This window comes from Astatotilapia calliptera, chromosome 12, assembly GCF_964374335.1.
Source record: "Astatotilapia calliptera chromosome 12, fAstCal68.1, whole genome shotgun sequence".
NCBI classification, from domain to species: domain Eukaryota; kingdom Metazoa; phylum Chordata; class Actinopteri; order Cichliformes; family Cichlidae; genus Astatotilapia; species Astatotilapia calliptera.
In genome coordinates, this window is record NC_137433.1 from 15,189,898 (window position 1) to 15,203,530 (window position 13,633).

At 44.6% G+C, this 13,633-nt stretch overlaps 1 protein-coding gene across 3 annotated transcripts in view; it reads left to right on the plus strand.

Moving 5' to 3' along the window:
- LOC113033618 (tetratricopeptide repeat protein 28) overlaps positions 1 to 13,633 on the plus strand; it is a 188,038-nt gene that overhangs the window by 58,147 nt on the left and 116,258 nt on the right. The window lies entirely within an intron of this gene.

The window sequence follows — 13,633 nt, forward strand, 5'->3', positions numbered from 1 at the left end:
GTAGCACAAAAATGCCTAAGATTAGGATTTTTACCAGCAGGGGGCACTTGTCTGACAAGAAACAGTTTTTCCCTTTACAGAAGCAGCTTTACTCTGGTCTGGATTCAAAGGAGAGAGAAAAAATGAAAGGATGAGTAAGTCCTTTCCTTCATTTGTCAGCTGTTTTGGATCATTCAGAAGACTTTGTTCGACAGCAGCATAAACACTTGCAGGATTTTTCCTCCTGGCCCAGATCTTTTTTCCCCTGCTCAGCTGCAACTTGATGATGATCTGTCTTTGTGGCTATTCGGGGCACTGGTAAATTAACAGTGTAACCACTACCACTAGCACTGGTTGTAGGTCTTCAGTGCTGTTTCCTAAATTAGATCTCTGTGTTGTTTGTTCTCCATCAAGTGTCATTAATGTGGCTAATCTCTTCCTGAAAGATGAGATGAAAGCAAATTATAAAACCCAAGCTCCTTAATGTTGAATTATCAACACAGAAAATAAATTGCGAGCACGTCCTAATGATTTCTACAGCTGTGCAGTGTGTCTGCCAGAATCATCCGTTAGGTTCCCCCCCTTTTGAGGACTAAAAGCCTTTCCACGCTGCAGGAACTGATTCCTACCCCCAGCCCTTCAGTCATGTGTACTCAACTTGAAAACACCATAAAGATACACTCTCTGTCATATGTAGATTATTTTTCGTGGATTTCAGTGAGGTGAGTTGCACCAGAGCGCTCATTTTGGGGATTCATTTCAAAGAGCAAAATGGTTACTCGGTTTCGCCTGATGTTGATTAATTAACCTGTTGGTTGTATAGGATGCAAGATGCATATGGATGAGCACAAAGCACTTAGAGCAGAAAACGCAGACCCAAAGAGCAGTGTTCAATATTTTGAATTGCCATGCAAATAGCGTGTGTGTTTTTGTGTGTCTGACATTGTCTGTTCACCCTGAACTCTGGTAGGCTGCCAAAGATGTCCTCCAACCTAGGTAGTGCAAAAAAAAAAAAAATGCAGTTTACTGGAATAGAAAGCAGCCATTGTGCTCCATATTGTGGAGAAAGCAATTTCTTTTGAATCCAATGCTCACTTGAGAAAGTGCACACAAACTAATTTCACAAACAGTCCTTGAGGTCCCCTCCTCTTGTGTTTATCAGCTTCTCTTTCTGTCTCTTTGCTACACTTGTAGAGCGTGAGCAATCAATGTAAGTGTGGGAGAGTCATATTGATTCAGGTTGAGAGTCCCATCCACCTCCTCCTAATAGTAATGAGTCAAAATTCTTAATCTGGAATGTTGAGCAGAGAGAGGAAATGTTGCCGTCAGAGCGGGTTGTCTGTTGTGGAAAGAAAGGAGCGTGAAAATGCTTTCATTCAGGGGGATTGTGAGATTAACTTTTGATTTGACAGACTTGGTTTGAACAACTGAGTTGATTAAGAAAGTCCATGTTATACAAGCTTAAAACGTGGATGGGAAGGCATATGACTAAAGGCTGCTTTAGACTTTTATTTCCAAGACTGGTTCAGTAAAGGTGTATGTAGTGATAATCATTATTTTCCACAGAGATGGCTTATTTTTTGTTGGTCTTTGAAGAACTACTTGTGTTTTGTGTTTGCAAGTGTAAAAAATGCTGTGTGGATTTTTGTGGCTTTACAGCAGTAGCTGTACAGGGTGGGTTTCATACAGGGAAGTAAGCATTAAGGAATGTCGTCTGTGCCTGTCCTGTAGGGAAAGGTAACTCAGGAAGTCAGCTAAGAGATGGCAATGTGCCTGCACTGGCACTTTTAAGGCACCAAGTCACACCCAGACAATGAAGAGCCTGTGGGAGTGTTGCTTTTAAGACAGTGGATATCAAAAAAAGCTGTTTTTCGGTGTCTCCATATGTTTGTGCACACAACTCCAAAGAGCTTTGGACATTAATTATGGACTTGGCAGGAAAACTAAGTTCTTTTCCTTACCCATGATTTTCTTTTGCTGAAAAACACTGCACTCTCCTTTCTTTGCTGCCAAATGTGTTTTCAAGTCACGGTCACTCCGTGTTTTCTTGGGCAGAATGGCTCACAACCTGTTGGTGGTCTTAAAAAGCCAGCCCCTGCATTTAAAGTTCACATAATATCTTGTGGCAGTGTGACCAAGTCCAAAGGAAGTTACTGGTTGTTTTTGTGGAGGTGCCAGATGTTTCTGTGGGTTCTACACAGTTGACATAAGGCCTTCTCACCTGAGATGAACAGGATGCTCATATTTCTGTGGCAAGACTCACTTCAAATCTGACTTTTACCATCAGCAGGCGTGCTCGTACATCTCTGGCCATGTTCATTGACTTTTTACCTCCAGGATTTTCTCATGCTGCTTTTCCTCTTTGATTTGGTATTATTTATGAGCTCACTGGTGGAGGGGAAAGGGCTATCTCCTCCTCCCAGTTCTCCATCAGTCCATGTGACGTCTCATGGCTGGCAGCAGCACAGCAGTTTTGGAATACATTAAAAGCAGGAAACACCCATGAAAATGTGAAAACACCGTTGGAAGACAGATATCTGATGAGCGAAGAAAGCCAGCATAGCTGTCACTGGAGGGAGGACTCACTTGGGAGGACGCGGGATTGCTGGACAAAGATTGAAATACATCAGGGAACAAATGAATGGGGGTCTAGATTGTAGGCTCTGTAGGAAATAAGCAGAGCGCTGGGTGGATATTGCAGAGAAGAAATGGGATTGCTGTAGCGCTTGATGGCATTTTTAGGTGGTTTGGATTTGAAGGAGAGAAAATGGGGACAGGCTAAGAATAAGAGGGTGTAAGAGATGGTGATTTGGAGATGTGGAGTTGAGGAGTGAGAGGCCCTAGAGTGATGCAGCAGGTATAATTAATGATAGGGAGTGATAGCACCTGCTGTTCCTGATGTTGCGCTGTATTTAAGGCCCAGCTCACCAAGCGGAACTGGATGTGGCTACGTGGCCAGCCTGCTGCCCCGTCCCCCCCTGGGGAGCGGAAAGATAGGATGGGGTCGGGGTATTGGGTCAAGTTAGGAGGGCTGCAGCGTGGGGAACAACGACTCAGCAATGCCGGTGACATTTATGTGCCGCACTTGCTCCGTTAATCCCATTCCTCTGCCTCCCGCTGGGAGGGCTGGACAGAGATGGAGGACAGAAAGAAAAGCTTCCTGGAATGCTAGGCATCCTCTTTCTCGTACTGTGACGCAGTGGTCTGCAGGCATTTGCTGGTAAGGCACTCCTGGGAGTGTGCTGTCAAAATACAGCAGGAGAGACAATGGTGACTGGGCCATCCTGCTCTCATTAATCCTCATTCCTGGGACCTGCACATTCCACTGTGAGTGTTGAGATGGATTTTTGGATAGCAAGTGGTAAATACAAGAATTGATTTATGTGTAGAACAGTCCATTTGTAATGTTTTCCTCTGAGCCTCAGAGCACTCATTTCTGATTTGCTACACCATTCCTTCTCCCTCCAGTGATTGTGTTTGAGCAAATGGACCCATGTTTGAGTTTATTGAGGTCATTGTTCCAGAGGTGTGGTCAGCTGCTCTTGGGGCTCAGAAGGTGCCTGTCTCTGGGTGCCTCCGCGGGGAATAAGGCGGCCCTAACTTGATGGAACACATTTTCTTTTTCTGTGAGGTGGAACAGTCATGTGTAGGACTTAAGCTCTTTTCTTTTCAGTCTTTTCATCAGTTAAGCTTCTGTATTATGTGCTCAGTCGTGCATGTTGATGAGAGCCAGCACTTTAGACATAATCTGGGTGAAACATGTTTTGAATAAGGGCTGTCAATGGCACTGGAGCCACATCGCTTCAGCATATGGCCTTAAAACATGAATACTTTTCTCTGTTTCACAACATTTATCAGAGCGCAGCTGCCAAAACCACAGTCTCTACATTCCTTTATAACTCCACACTGGACGCTTTCCAGTGGGTCCTGTCTCCAGGCCCTGCAGCTGTCTCCAACCAATGCAGTCTGTGTGTTGTGACACACAATCGCATCTAGTGTGTTCCAAAGGGGGCCTGTGATCCAGCCTGCATGGAGACGTGTGAAGAGCACCACTAATACCACCCTGTCTCATACTGATGCCCCTAACTCTCGCTAATTCCATCTCTTCTATTGTCAGAGATGGAATTCATAAGCCCTTCTTTGAAGGCTCAATTTTCCAGGAGTGTGTCCGTGGCTTAGCTGTTGCCCTTAAGCCTGGACTTGCCGTTCCATTCCATGGATTGACAGCCTCCTGAGTGGTCAGCGTCTTGTCCTTGTGGAGATTATTGATGATTATTGAGTGTGAAAAAAAGAGCATAACTTAATTAACCCCCGCATCTTCATGATCACTGCCCACTTGGACAGATGGCACATAGTGTAAGAGAGAAGCAAACGAGATTAGCCTGAGCCCCTCTCGCCTCTAAAGTCAGAAAGAAATAGGTGCTGTGCACTGTTTTTGTAGTCAGACTGTGTAGCAGACACACACACCAACAGCCTCAGCAGAGTGTTTCTCCAGGGGTCACAGAAACAACCAAACCCAGAGCAGATTGTTTTAGTTCCCCTCACCATCAATCTGGTCTAGCTGGCCCTGCCTCTCCTTGCTTTTCTTGCCACATAGGATATGGCGAGGGTAGCAAAGAAAGGCTTTTATTGCTGGCTGTAAAATCCCACAGAAAGGAACGAGAAATGGCACCGAGCACGACCCATTGAGCCTTTTCTGTCTCCGCTTCCCAAGGCTCGCTTTAGTTGCTACTCCCTCTTGTAAGTTTGGATATATTTATATGAGGCTTATACTGGGATATTTATGTCAGCCATATGTTTGGAGCTGCTAAGATATGTGGGCCAAGAGCACTGCCATATCCTCAGCGGGCTTGTCTCCTAAGGGAGATTCATGATTCCAGTTTCTTTAACAAGGCAGACAGACAGGTGGTGACTGACAGGCCCGATGAGATGGAGTCAGTAATGAGGACTACAGAACAAACCCCGATGCTTCTTCTTCTCAAATGATCTCATACCTCATAGATTTTATATATTTAAGTTGGGTTTCTGTTGCAGTCTAATAGAGATGCAGCCGCTTACAGCACAAGGCAGCGTTCGCATGTCCCATCGTCTCACCTTGGCCTCTCTCTGTCCACACCTGTGATCCAGAAACAAAAAAAGTGTATGATACTTTTTTCTGCGTAATAAAAAAATGTAGCTTACATTTCAGTGACCTTAGCACTTCCAGCTGTAATATATCACCGCTTAAAAATGATACATCTGTAAATGAATATGTGCGTGTCAACTCGTGAATCCCGATGCGTTTGCGACTCCTTTTTTTTGGTATTTGTCTTGATGTCTCTTGGAAAAATGTCGTCTTGACAAGTGAGCGATATCCTCGTGTCAGATAGGACATGATTGATGCAAACCATGCGATATTATAATCCATCAGATAGCGAATCGTTTTGCCTTCGCCGTTTCCTCCTGCACCCTGTTATTCCCCTCCTCCACTTCTCTCCGCTGATCTATATTCCTGCGGCTGAGGTCAGAGGCCACAATAGAGCGGCATTGTTCAGCAGTCTGGAGAGTGCTCCAGTTACCGCTGTGAAATCTCAAGCATCAGCAGCTTCTTAGCTGTTTAAATATATTGTACAAGGCTGAGCACTGCTACAGGGGCTGACTAGACACAATGTCTGCAGTGTGACGTTACATTATTTTAAGCAGTGTTTTAATTTATAGCTGAGTGAAGTGTGTTTTCTGCCTTTTCTTGCCACCTGTTTGGGTGTCCTCCATGATGAAATGATGCAGAACGGGAACACGTATAGTAGCGCTGCTCTGTGTTCTGCAATAAAAAATACCAAAAATGGTATGCACACTCATTCCAGCTGCTTCACTGAGTGCTTCAGAAAACATACATGATCAGTCACCGGAACAAAAGAATGTAACTTGGCACACAACAGTTGGTGTAATGGTTCATGTGTGAAATTACCCTCCCAATTTACATATCGGGAGAGACCCTCCCTCCCACTCACTCTGTGTCTTCCTATGAAAAATCGTCAGTTACACAAAGTAGACGGCAGTCCTCTTCAGGAATGAGGCTAAAATACTGTCTTTAGCAGCACAGAAAAGTTCAGCTGTATGGAGCTCAGCTTGTAAGTTGCTGAGTCAAAATGTTGAGCGGTGTAATGAATGTGCGTGCTGTTTTCGATTTTACAGACGCTGAATACTTCTCGTTTGTTGCCGCTGGGCTGTGCACGTTTTACAACCGTGTGTGCCCTGGGGACATCACTGTAACATAGCTATGCTGGCTGGCATTTGGACATGTGAAATTATCCATGCCTGAGTCTTGTCAGTGAATATGACTGCATGTGTCCATCAGGCTCTGACCAGCAGCAGCAGCAGGCCTCACCAGGCTGCCTGCTCTAAGCAGATCTGTGGAAGGATACAGCAGAACCTGCACACAAACTTCCTACCGTGAAGTGTTTTCTTCCACATAAGACATTGTATTATTTATAGCACCGCAGCTAGTTCAACAGCTCCAAACTCATAATAATTCATATTAGGTTCTCAACTGCAATACAGCTTAACTATACTTGGTTTGAGCTGAGCTGTTGACATTTACACCGACAGATCTATTTCCCCAAGCTTTCTGCCACTCCATCCTCTCCTTCCTCCATATCTGCATCGTGCTGCTACTCCTATAGCTAACAGAGTCGGGCCTCAGGCAGAGCAGGTGCAGGCTGCTGTGATGGTGGCTCTTCTGATGCACACACACACACACATTCATGGCACACTCGGGGGAGATTGGTTGGCTGTGTACCACTCTCAGCGAAATGGCAGAGCATGGTTGTTTGTTGGAGTAGAGAAAATGCTCTGTGCTGGATTTATTTTGCAGTCTAAGTAGAGCGTGAGCAGGTGTTTAGAAATTAAAGCAGCCCTCCATGTGTCAACGCGGTGTCGGTCCCAGAGGAACAATTTAGATTTGGTCAAATCCTGTTCGCTGCAAATCTGTTGACAGTGTCGAGTGTTTTTCAGCCAGTTGGTGTTGCGAAGCGCGCCTTTTAGCACTGTGGTAAAAATCTAATTTAATAAGTTGGATTGTCCCTGTTGCTGATTAAATTACAGCTTTCACGGCCTTAATCAGCACAGAAGGACCGAATCTCATGGTGTGTAGATGTCTTTGGGCAAAACATGGCCCAGTTAATAAAGAAAGCACATTTTCGAAAACAGTAAATATGGATTTATAGCTGTTTTCTGAAGAATGCGCTGGATATCTCGGTATTGAAGCGCGACATCTCTAATTTCCTACTCGTCTTGTTTCGGTGGTGTCCTCTCTGTTTTTTTGTTTAGTTTTGTTCATGCTGTGCTTTGTTCTGGAAGAAAAACTGACTTGACATTTAAAATGTATTTCTAATCAAAGTGAGAGACAAATGTAATGGCTGCATGAATGAGCTGTCAGTCTGCCGACTCTCTACGTGACAGCTTTGATAAAATACTTCAGTTCTTTATTTCTAGCACACAAGTCATAATTGGAAAGTTAAACAATAGTAAAACTGCAAGACTTCTGTGCGGCATTTAAGGTGCCGCTTTTCCTCACCTCGCATCGCACCCGACACGTGTTTTCGCGTGAATGGAGTTTGTCAGTCCTCGGAGCACTGTGTGGCAAACCGACAGATGGACTGGCAGGTTGACAGATAATGGAGATGTGAATGTGGCGGGCAACACTCCTTCTGAGGCACCTCTTTGACTGTTATCACAGCCACTTGTCCTCGTTCCCATAAAGAGAGGCTCATTTAATTTTCCGCCCTCGTTTCCTGCAATGACAGAAACTGTCGCCCCGGCGCAGGAAACGCTCACGTCGGAAAACTTGCACACAACAACACGAGGCAGAGAGATCTCTTTATACTTTTTATAGGACTGTGCACATTCTGTAACTACTTCTTTTTTTTTTTTTCCTCATTAGCTCTTGATGCACATGCTTAGTTATCACAATCAGGCTGCATCTTTAAGTGCTTTCCTGTTTGGGAAATTAGTGTCAAATGATGATCTTGTTTGAGTGCCTCTCTCTTCTTGGCATGTGTGATGGTGAGTCCCCGGGGGATTTGTGAAAAGATTCAGATTGGAGGGTTGTTGGGGGTGGGGTATAAAACCTGATTAGAATATGGTTTGAGTTAATTAACCAAGGATTTTTATTCCTGATTCCGTCTATCTATGTGTAATCTAATTACAGATGGTGGTTTTCCAGTTTCTATCAAATGAAAATGTAACTGGTCCCAAAGGGAGGGTGTGTGTTGTGTGTGTGTGTGGGGGGGCTCCTCCCATTCATCTAGCCACACACCCACCCATCTCATCCTGGGCTCATCGTCTCAAAGCGGTATTTGAGGAGTTAACAGATGTGATGTCACAGCAATCAGAAAGCTTTGTTTGTGGATTGTGCTCTGCTTAGCTCTGCCCCCAAACTGCCATCACGTCTGTCAAACGTGCTGTGGGTGTGTCGGCACTCGGTGAATTCGAAATGAAGTTTGTACTACGTAGCTTCTACATGTGGCTTCAGACAACTAACACTTGTGTGCGTTGTCCTGTTGTCTGTAAGCAACAACACATGTGACCAGCTCAACACGGATGGCGTCACGCTCTTTGTTTTTAAAGGAGAAGCATCGTGATTAGGCGCTGTTGCGTTGCTCTATAGGAAAATGTTGGACTTTAAAAGCGTTTCGGCTGCAGCGTGGACTTCAAACGTAATTACGAACAGATGGTGGAGGACCTCGTCCCTCTTTCCGCTGCCTTTGTTCTGCCGACTCCTCTCCAGCTTCTTTGCATCTTACTGTCAAACTTTTTGAGCATAGCGAACTTCTCCGCGCTGACGTGCTCTTTTGTTTCTGCTTGTTGAATATCTGAGCAGCTCTTCTCGTGGTAGCTGATTGGAAAGATCAAGAGCCGCTCCTCAGCTCCAGTCTCTTTTTGTATAAGAGAAGTTAAAGGCCAAAAATGCAATTCAAGCACTTCTGTCTTCCCTCAGAGATGACACTCATATTAGCGCCAACATCTTGCTTTCCTGTCTCGCAACTTCTTCTTTTTTCCCTGCCTTTTCTCTCTCTGTCTAAATCCAAACCCCCTCATCTACCTCTGCATATCCTCTGTACTCTATCTTTATGTCTCTGTCTCTTAGGAAGAAACAGCCCTCAGCTGTAAATTGGCCCATTTCTCACATTTCATTACTGAAAGTTGAGGCAGGTAGAAGAAAGTGAAGGGGGGTGGGTTTGGGAGAACCTGCTAGCCCAGCACATTGATAAAAGTGTGAATTCATTAGTCTCCCCGGGTTCTGGAAACAAGAGAATCTGAGATTTTCTCCAATCAGCCAGAAATTTGGCTCTTACTGTGTTTCGTTTCATTGTAGAGTCATCAGCTTTTGTACACAAGCATCTTATACACTGGCTGCAGTATAAACCAGAAGCAGGCGCTTTAATGCCAAACTTTTTCCCCCCTTTCCTCAGTGGACTGGGCTCACTGGCTCCCTAAGTGAAGAAAAATATCAGGACATTTCCATTATTCTGCAAATGTATAAGTCCGTAAGAGCATAAAATTAGATATCTGTGGAGCATAAAATTAATTCTGGGACCTCTACAAAAGGTCAAAGGATATTTTCAAACTAAACCCACGATTAGCTCCTTGTTTGACATACAGCGTTAATGCTTGGTAAGAAGTTAGCCAGTGTGGAATTGCTATGTCCAGTCACACATTAATCCAGCTTTGAAGTCTTTTAAGTCTTTTGTGACCTACTAAGGTTCGCAAATGAATTTCTCATATTGTTCTGATTCACGTTTCAATAATGCATTTGAAACGTTATTGAAATGATTGGTTTGGAGGGTTTTTTTGGATGTCGGCTCTCCAGTCCACCTACTTTCCATGGCGGTAGATTAGGGGAAGGAGAGCGTAGCAGCCAATTACAGTTATATCTTTGTCCTGCCCCGCTGTCTGTCTGCAGCCCTCTCCTCAGTCAAAAGAGCACCCTCTTTTACTCAAGCAGCCCAATTTGTCAAGATCACTCATTCAGATTGGTGTCATTCTGTGTGTGTGTGTGTGTCTGTGTATGTGTGTGTGGGGCTAGGGTGGGGTGGGGGCTGGTGCCTGCCTTTTAGAGAGGGATGATTACGGCAAAAGCAGATGAAAGGACAAAATGCAGATGATCCTTAATCTCCTTTAGAGGAGTCGTACCTCCTCTAGCTTTTCTTCACCCCTTTATCTTGTGATTCTATTTCCCTTTCTTTCAAGGTCTTCCTCATGTCCCGTTGACCCCCGCCCATTTTTTCCCTCTTGATTCCTTTCTTTCTTGATCTCCTCTCTTCACTTCATTATCTCCTCTTTTTCCGAGTCTGTTTCCCAGTGTACAGTTCTCATCTTTTTCTTTCTCTCCTCTTGGCATCGCACTCCTTTAATGTGTGGACGTCGTAGCTCCCGACCCCATGTAAATATGTAGGCTAATCTGGGCTTTCATTAGTTTGTGTACATGAATATTGCATGAATGGTTCTCCTGTGCTAGCCCAGATTAGTACTCAGTCTTTTCCCTTGGTTAATTGAAAACCATTATAGCAGGCTACAGTCAGGAGTCGCGCTCCGAAAAAGCTCCTTTCTCAGGCTGTGCTGAGGCTGCTCTGATCTCGCCCCCTCCCCTACCACCACCACCACCACCCTCCGCACCGCAGCCGTCAAACCCAAAGCCCGCTTCTCAAATGGACACCAATCAAAAAAGCTCTTCTGGGAGAGGCAGAGCAGAGTGGTGGGGAAATGAGGTTAAGTGTGCGAACTGACCGACCTTCAATATTGCAACGCCCTCCATATCAGAATCTGACAGCCCGTGAGGCTGTGGAAAGAAAGGGCTTGGTGGGACGAGTGTAATTGGACTGGGATACCAGAAAGTAGATGAAGCATTTAAGGCTCGGACCTGTCTATTTTTCAGTGCATGAAGCGTGTGAGATGACAGATTCACCTCTTTGGTTTTTTGACAAGAGCTTCTGCTTCCTTTTGGCAAAAACAAACAATATACATCCATAATATACACTCTCAGTGCTTTGTTAGGTTTGGGTGTTAGGAGCTTATAAAACAGACGCAGCATGTAGAAAATTTAAGCTTGTGATTTTATGCCCTATATATTTTCTTTTCTTTTTTCACTGCTGTTCAAAAATGTAGAAGAGTGTCTGTGGGGTGCTATTTTAAACAGGCTTCTCCCTTTTCTATCTGATCTCGAGTTGTTACTCGGGGATATGGGGGGTTGAGCCGAGTGTGTCGAGACTCTTTGGAAACAAGGTCCTCCACGTTGCCCCTGGTCACGGTCTCCCTATCGAGTAGCTAATTTTATGCAACCCTCATCATCCCTTTGAAACTGAAAAGAGACACAGAGAGATATTATCTTCGGGATGGTGCCAAAATAAGAGGAGGAAATTGAGTGGAAACTTTTGCTATGCATAAAAGAAAATCAGTATATCATCACATGAGCATGTTTTCCTGCCCCCATCCTCTCCCCTCATTTTTTTACTTTTCTAAACGAGACTGTCTCGCTGTTGTCGGTTTTCCTCTCTATCGTTCACTTTTTATTGTTTTATGGTGGTTAGGAATTTTGAGCGTGTGTGTGTGTGTGTGTGTGTGTGTAAGGCAAATATATATTAACCTAGATGGATCCATAGTATATGTGTGCATTCCTTGTAGAGCATCCTTAGATGCTCTACAAGGAATGGGTCACCAGCACCTATGAGTAGTATTAACCCCAAACTTTAAGACACTCCCTGCAGTTTCATGCAGTTTCCTCAAATATGTGTGCTTTTTGTGTTAGTATCAGAATTCTGTTTTCTTCCTTAACCTTGATGATATTCCGCTAGACACATTTACGTGTGCCGTTCCCATTATTTTTCTAGCTGAATGCCGAAGAGTTGTTGTCTACATAAATAAAAACATGTCATCCCCTTTTCCCCATCCCTCAGTTTCCCCTCCCTCCCGCTCCGTTTCCACCACATGACTCTGCAGCGCTGGCAGGTTGGTGGTAAGGCTTCAGGAATGGAAATGAGATGCGTGGTGGCACTGTGTCAAAGAGCAGCAGATTGAACATTAGCCTGAATCGTCCAGCAAATGTTTGCAGATTTTTTTTATTCAAATTAGCCCCAGAATATTGGCTCGGGAGCCAAGGATGCAGAGAGCGCTCTGCAGTGGACACCTGCTCTATTAACCCCGCATGATGTGTTTGGGTGTGATTGCATGAATTAACACAAGTAGGCGTTGGAGAATTTGGTGTGCGAGCTATTTATGTTTTCCTCAGCCTGTGTGCATGTGACTCGGGAGAGCTGAAAGTTGGATTTAGCCACCTTTAAGCGACTTGTTAGTTGTTATGAGGGGGGGTTACGTCCACTTGGTGTTTGTTCTCCCTAAAGAAAACTTTTTCTTTCTGTCTCAGGTTTAGTCAAACAATGACTCTGAACCTGAGGAGAGGGAGGGCCACTCCAAGCTGACTTCAGACAGGGTTATTTATGTTGTGTGTGCCTGTCGTTGGTGTTTGACTTATTGCAGGGTCACAGGATGTGGGTGGATTTAGGTGCTACTTTATCACTCTTACCTCCCCATTCTTAATCAAGTCACGTCCCACCCTGTCACTGCGCTGGGTCACCTCCAGTATCTGCATCTGTATCCTGTGTGTGTGTTTGTCTGAATGCATGGTGTACACTGTATGCTCTCCACTTGATACTATTGGCTTGGACCACACACGTCACCTTTCTCCAGACACTGAAGACTCTATATTCGTTTATAGAATTAGGGACCTAATAATTCAGTCACTTGGTTATATATACAGGACAACTTTGCATTCACTGCAAAGATTCAGGGTCTCTGCTCATCTCAGTCTAAGTGTCTGATGTATTTTGTCTTATGCAGACAGTTGTGTACAGAAGGTCAGATGTGTGGACACGTTTGACCTTCTGGAGCTCCAAATGCCAGAATGAAAAAAGGATTTAAGAAATGAAAGCGGCAGTAAGAGACATACATATATTTTTTCTTTTTCTTTGAAAAAACAAAAAGCGTACACCTTGACTGCCATCCATTAGATTTGCGTTTCCGATATGTTATGCCAGCAATTTCAATTTCAGTTTTCTTTCTTTAAGCAGGCGCGCGCCGCCTTTAGATTCCAAATCTAATTTTAAGGAGTCTTTGGCGAAACAAGCATCAGCAACAATGTGAAGCCCGAGAAAATTCACAGAGGATGTTGAGTCAGATTTTGCGCCTCTCTCTCCAGAGCCACAAAAGTGTTACACATACAGCTTTGTTCACGTACGCAGCAGCATAAAAAGGAAGACCAGAAAACGGATGTGTAATATCCCACAGGATGTTGTTTACTTGGAAGGATGGGCTGCGCGTCGTATCGACAAATCAAGACAAATCAAGCCCAGTGCAGATTTGTGATGTCATATATTGCTGTGCTCCGTGTATTGCCCTCAGACTTCCCCCTTCCCGCTGTCCTTGGTTGGTTTGTGTGTGCTGGCAGTAGCTGGCCGCCTCTGCTTTTAACCTCAGTCTAAAGCCATGACTGATGGGATTCGCGAGCCTCCTCCCTGCTTCACCTCTCACGCATGATATATGTTTGTGCAGAAATTCAACTTCACCGGTTTGTGTGTGGTTTATTACGCCTCTCCGTGGGTGTGTCTGTTCCTTAACTTTG